This window comes from Portunus trituberculatus, chromosome 41, assembly GCF_017591435.1.
Source record: "Portunus trituberculatus isolate SZX2019 chromosome 41, ASM1759143v1, whole genome shotgun sequence".
NCBI classification, from domain to species: domain Eukaryota; kingdom Metazoa; phylum Arthropoda; class Malacostraca; order Decapoda; family Portunidae; genus Portunus; species Portunus trituberculatus.
In genome coordinates, this window is record NC_059295.1 from 39,935,282 (window position 1) to 39,941,989 (window position 6,708).

Consider the following 6,708-nt stretch of genomic DNA (forward strand, 5'->3'; position numbering starts at 1 on the left):
TAAAATTATTCACTGATGATGCAAAGTTGCTAAGAAACATGAAAACCAGAGAGGACTGTCTGCTGTTGCAGGAAGATTTAAACAAGATCTATGAGTGGTGCAAGAAGTGGAATTTGGAGTTTAATGCCAAGAAGTGCCACATAATGGAACTAGGAAAGAGTAAAAGAAGACCAGTATGGAATTATTTGATGGGAGAGGAGCAAATAATGAAGACTAAAGAGGAAAAAGATCTTGGAGTGATCATATAAGAAAATCTGAGCTCTGATAAACACATAAGCAAGATATTTGGACTATCATATAAGATGTTGACTAAAATAAGAGTGGCATTTCATTACATGGATAAAGATATGGTGAAAAAAAACATCACAAGCATGACACGCCCAAGGCTGGAATATGCAGCTGTGGTGCAGCTGATGGTGCCGGAACTAAAGGACCTACTATACAAAGAATGGCTGAAAATGTGACTGCAAACCTTACAAGATAGAAGAGAATGAGGGGGACCTAATAACAATGTACAAGATAGTCAATGGCATTGAAAAAATAGACAAGGAAGACCTGGTGCTGGTGACAGAAGATGGAAGAACAAGAGGACATGTAAAGATCAGGATGAGGCAGTGTGTGAAGGATATTGGAAAATAGTTTTCCTCATAGAACGGTGGAAAAGTGGAATGCATTGAGTGGTGAAGTTGTTACACCACATAATGTGCATAACTTTAAAGGGAAAAATTGGATAAATGGAGACATGGAGACAGGACGCTATGAGGCCCGCTCAAACCCTGTACAATACTACTAGGTAAATACAACTAGGTAAACACACATATGCACACATACACACACCTTCTTAGGATGTGCAATAATAGTAACATGGCAACAGGTCTGAGTGGCAAACCTCTGCAGAATTGTCACAGCCTTGTCTTGCTCTCACCAACGGTCCGACGCTGTCCCAGTGTGTCCCATCCCAGGCATGAACTGATAGCGTGCTGAACCCCCCCACACCTCCACCGCCTCCCTCATGGCCTGCAGGAGAGAGAGAGAGAGAGAGAGAGAGAGAGAGAGAGAGAGAGAGAGAGAGAGAGAGAGAGAGAGAGAGAGAGAGAGAGAGAGAGAGAGAGAGAGAGAGAGAGAGAGAGAGAGAGAGAGAGTGTGTCTGGTTAGGCTAGCTTTGGTCAGGTTGGAAATGAGGCTCAAATTGTCAAAAAAATTAGAAAAACCTAACGAAATGTAAGAAAAACGAAGGGAAACATTAAATAACACCAAAACACAGGAATAATGAATGAAAAACATACGAAAACATTAAAAAAAACATCAAAACACAGGAATAATGTAAAAAAAACATAGAAAACTTAAAAATACAAGGTTCAAATCTGTGGGAGAGAGAGAGAAGGAGTGGTTATGGGGTGTTAGATTAGGTTAGGTTGAAAACGAGTGTGCTTTGGGAATGTTTTGGTGTGTTTTGGGATGTTTTGAGTGTGTTCTGTGGTGTTTTTGCTGTGTTCAGAGTGTGCTTTGAGAGATTTTGCTGTGTTTGGGGTGTTTTGAGTGTGTTCTGTACTTTGAGAGTGTGTTCTTTGAGGTGCTTTGGTGTGTTTTTTGAGGTCTTCTGTGGTATTTTTGGTGTGCTTTGACTGTGCTTGTTTTGGTGTGTTTTGGTGTGTTTTGGTGTGTTTGGTGTGTTTGGGGTCTTCTGGGGTGTTTCTGGTGTGCTTAGAGTGTGCTTTCAGCAACATGCAGATGAGAGACACATCTAAATATCACCCAAACACATTCAAACACCATCAAACACATCCTAAACACACCCAAAGCACACTCAAATCCCCAAAAAACACTCCTAAACACCCAAAACACACACCCAAATATCCCCAAACCACCCAAAACACTCAAACACCAAAAACACACCCAAACCCCACAAAAACACACTCTTTCACCCCAAACACCCCAGAAACGCCCCCAAAACACACACAAACTCCTCCAGTTTTTAAGAGATGTTTAACGATCTATTGACAGAATAACATGAGATCTATCAAATCAAAAGCAAAAACACTCTTAAGAACAAACTTCCTCATAACTGTGGACTTTGAAAAACAGTGGTCGCCTAACTTGTATTTCTAAAAGACACTTGTTTCAACACTACTATTTCAATCACCCGCAAAAACCAACCCCAAAAAATGTGTGTGCCCTGCGCTTTACAAATCAGAATCACACAGGTTTTTAAGGGAGGTTTCATGGTTGTATTGACAGATTACATTGATATCTACCTTATCAAAAGCCACATGTGGCCGTTGAAAATTGTGGCAACATAACCTATATTTTAAAAAGACTCTAATTTCAGTCACACAGGTTTTTAAGGATAGTTTGATGGTTCTATTGACAGATTAGTATGATATCTACTCTATCAAGAGCACAAAAACTCTTATGAAAAAGGCTTGTCATATCTGTGGGCTTTGAAAATTGTGGCAACATACCCTATATTTAAAAAAAACTAATTCCAGTCTCACAGGTTGTGAAGGGTAGTTTAATGGTCCTATTGACAGATTAGTATGATATCTTCTCTATCAACAGCACAAAAACTTTTACGAAAAAGGCTTGTCATATCTGTGGGCTTTGAAAATTGACTAATTTCAGTCACACGGGTTTTAAGGGTAGTCTCACCTCTGTGGACTTTAAAATATAGAGGCCACATAACCTATATTTTCAAAAGACTATTGTTTCAGTTACACAGGTTTTTAAGGGTAATTTGATAGTTCTATTAACTTATTAATATGATTTCTACTTTATATATAGCAAAAACACTCATATGAACCAAGCTCCGCAAATCTGTGGACTTTGAAGATTGTGGCAACCTAACCTATATCTTAAAAACACTCTTGTATCAGTCACATGGGTTTTAAGGGAGGTTTGATGGCTGTATTGACAGATTACATTGATATCTACCTTATCAAAAGCAAACACACTCTTACAAACAAAGTGCCTCAAAACTGTGGACTTTGAAAAACAGTGGCCATATAATTTGCATTTCCAAAAGATTCTTGTTTCAGTGACACGGTTTTTAAGGGTAGTTTTATGGTGCCATTCAAAGATTAACATGAAAAATCACTGACAAGATATTGAGAGAGAGAGAGAGAGAGAGAGAGAGAGAGAGAGAGAGAGAGAGAGAGAGAGAGAGAGAGAGAGAGAGAGAGAGAGAGAGAGAGAGAGAGAGAGAGAGAGAGAGAGAGAGAGAGTCTGGGTGTTAGGTTAGCTTAAAATACATTAGCATCATAATACACGCTGAAACACACAAACAAACACACCCAAAACTGCACCAAAACACTTGTAATATCCAAAAACACATTCAAATGCATCAAAAACACATGAAACACACTCAAACACACCTAAATATACCCAAACATACCAAAACACATCTAAACACACTCAAAACACACCCAAACACACTCAAACACACCCAAACACACCAAAACACATCTAAACACACTTAAAACACATTCAAAACACCTCAAAACACACCCCAAATGCTCCCAAGAACCCCAAAACACACAAAACACACTCAAAACACACCCAAACGCATCCAAACACACTCACTCGCACCTCTTCCTTATGTGTGAGTCTGTAATACACTTTGTCCTTGATCTAGGAGGTGGTGATGGCGGTGGACGAAACGGGTGTGGTGTTTTTCAAGGCCGTTTTAATCTCCGTCCTTGACTTCAAATAAATTGGCGTGTCGTTTTCTGCGGACCTGCAAATGTTTGGTTAGGTTAGATTAGGTTAGGGAAAAATAAATAAATAAATAAATAAAATTACAAGGTTAGGTTAGACTGAGAGAAGAATATGACATTCAAACAACAAGATTGCAAAATAAAAAGCTGAGGAAGGGAAGATGTCTGAGAGATGTTAAAAACTATAGTTTCCCGCAAAGATGTGTTGAGACGTGGAACAGTTTGGCCGAAGAAGTGGTGTCACCAACGAGTGTGCAGAGTTTCAAAGAAAAATTGCTTTAATGTACACCTTTTAACTTTCAAATTAAAAAACACTCAACTTCAAATTAAAAAAGTAAAAAAAAAAAAAAAAAAAAAAAAAAAAAAAAATAAAAAAAAAAACCTGAACTTCAAATTAAAAAAGTTGACTTTCAAAAAAAAAAAAAAAATAAATAAATAATTTTGTCTATTTCCACCATCACTGGTTTCAAACACCACCCATTTTCACCATCACTCATTTCCACGCTCCCATATCCGCTGATCCATTTCCACTACCACTACTCTTTTCCATTCACTCATTTTCACTGATCCAACTCCACCATCACCCATTTCCTCCACTACCCATTTTCACCATCACCCATTTCCTCCACTACCCATTTCCACCATCACCCATTTCTACTCAACCATTACCACAACCACCACTACTTCCACAACCACCACTACCACCACAACCACCACTACCATCACCACCACCACTAACACCACCACCACCACCACCACCACCACCACCACCACTACCATCACCACCACCACTACCACCACAACCACCACTATCACCAAAACCATCACCAACACCACAACCACCACAACCATTGTTGATAAGTAAAAAAAAAAAAAAAAAAAAAAATGAAGTCACACCACCTGCTAGTGTTTGAACATGCAGATGAGACACACATCCAAACATCACCTAAACACATCCAAATACATCCTAAACACACCCAAAGCACACTCAAAACACCCCAAAAAACATCCCTAAACACACACCCAAATATCCCCAAAACACTCAAACACCACAAAAACACACACAAACCCCACAAGAACACACTCTTTCACCCCAAACACCCCAAAAAAACCCAAAACACACACAAACCCCTCCAGTTTTGAAGTGATGTTTGATGATCTATTGACAGATTAACATGATATCTATTAAATCAAAAGCAGAAACACTCTTAAGAACAAACTCCCTCATAAGTGTGGACTTTGAAAAACAGTGGTGCCTAACTTGTATTTCTAAAAGACTCCTGTTTCAGTAACACTAATATTTCAATCACCCCCAAAAAACATGCCTGCCCTGCACTTTACAAATCAGAATTAGAATGTACACCAATAACACCCCTACACCACAAAACGCACCCAAACCATTTTAAAATGCTCAAAATCCCAAGATCCTGGAGGACCTTGTACCAAATGTGGGCATACAACTTAACCACATTCAAGAAGGCGGTTGTGCTATGTGAAGAGGAGAGAAGCAACGGCTCATAAAATAAAGACTTGCATGCACATCTCCTTCTCACACAATGGTGCTCACCTCTTCAACGCTGTGCCGGACACCATCAGGAACCGGACAGGTCACACCGGACCTCTTCACGAAAAGGTTACACAGATGGTTGTCTACAATACCAGAAGAGCCCCCAATACCAGGACACTCCAGCTCAACCGGCATCTCACTCATCACATAGAGGGTTGACGCCAAGGCTGAACTGCCTGGCCACAGCGGAGGCCCACCTCAGCTGCGTCCATCATACCATGAAATTATACAACACTAACAAAAGTAAGTGAGTACGTTAACCCAAAACACTATGCAACACTTCAAAATATTAACAAATAAACCCATAACTCAATTAGAAACACCTAACATAAACCAATATCATCCCCACACACTACCAAGACACTCTACACACATGCACAGACCACTTAAAACAAACAGCACACACCAAAATCATCCCCACACACTCCCAAGACACTCCAGACATACGCACAGGCCACTTAAAACACCCACCACACCAAAATCATACCCACACACTCCCAAGACACTCCACACACACGCACAGACCACTTAAAACCCTTACAACTAATCTAAAACACCATAAAACACTTCAAAATTCCCCTAACCGCACTCAGAACACACCCATACATTCAAACACCCCTCTACACCACACTCAAGATATGTAAAATATACCTAAAAACATTCAACACACACTGAAAACACCCTGCAACACTACCAAACATACTCAAAATACTTCAGGTATAACCCAAAAACACAAAAATGCGTTATAAAGAACGGTAAGACTAAAAAGGGGACTTACCTGAATATTGTGGCTTGGCTCCTCCTCTTCTTCCATTTCCATTCTTCCTTTCTTCTTCGTTCTCCTTCTTTCTTTCTTCTACTGCTTCCATGTAAACGCCTGAGCCTAGAAACACATCAAAACACTTAGAAAACACGAGATATTCGGCAAAATATTGAGGAAGTGTAGGGAGAGTAGCTATTGTGGCTTGCCTGCTCCTCCACTTATTCCTCCCTTCCTCCTCATCCTCTTTTATTTCTCTTTTCTTCTTCCTTCTGCTACTAATATCTACACACCTGAGCCAAGAAACACATGAAAACACGTAGAAATCACTAAATATTAGGCAAAATATCGACGAACTGGGCGGTATGGAGGGAGGGACGTCAGCCTGGGCCATGATGAGTCACCACCTTGGCTGTGACGTCATCAAGAGCGCGGGAATAGTAGCGAATCGGCTGAATTACGTAAATAATTTTAAAAATGACTTAAAGAAAAAACGAAGCCAAGGCCGAATGCTTACTTTTTTATGACTTATTAGATACTTTAATTAATATCCAAAACATCAAAATATTTCCTGCTTAACTAGTTTTAAACAACTGTCTAAACTAAGTATATAAAGAGTATATAAACATTTCCACTTATAACGCTGGCAAAACGTCCAGCCATTTCGA

The 6,708-nt window shown here is 39.7% G+C and overlaps 1 long non-coding RNA gene across 3 annotated transcripts; it reads right to left on the bottom strand.

Annotated features, from left to right (window-relative positions):
* Positions 1 to 741: 741 nt before the first annotated feature.
* LOC123517049 lies at positions 742 to 6,120 on the bottom strand. Of its 3 annotated transcripts, none has more exons than XR_006678373.1 (4): positions 6,059 to 6,120; positions 5,281 to 5,482; positions 3,586 to 3,733; positions 742 to 1,017 (listed from the first exon to the last, which is right to left on the bottom strand). It is a non-coding gene; the product is annotated as an uncharacterized LOC123517049 (long non-coding RNA). The 3 variants fall into 3 exon arrangements; XR_006678372.1 differs by having other exon boundaries at positions 5,281 to 5,514; positions 6,059 to 6,117; XR_006678371.1 differs by lacking the exon at positions 6,059 to 6,120 and having other exon boundaries at positions 5,281 to 5,860.
* Positions 6,121 to 6,708: the final 588 nt, after the last annotated feature.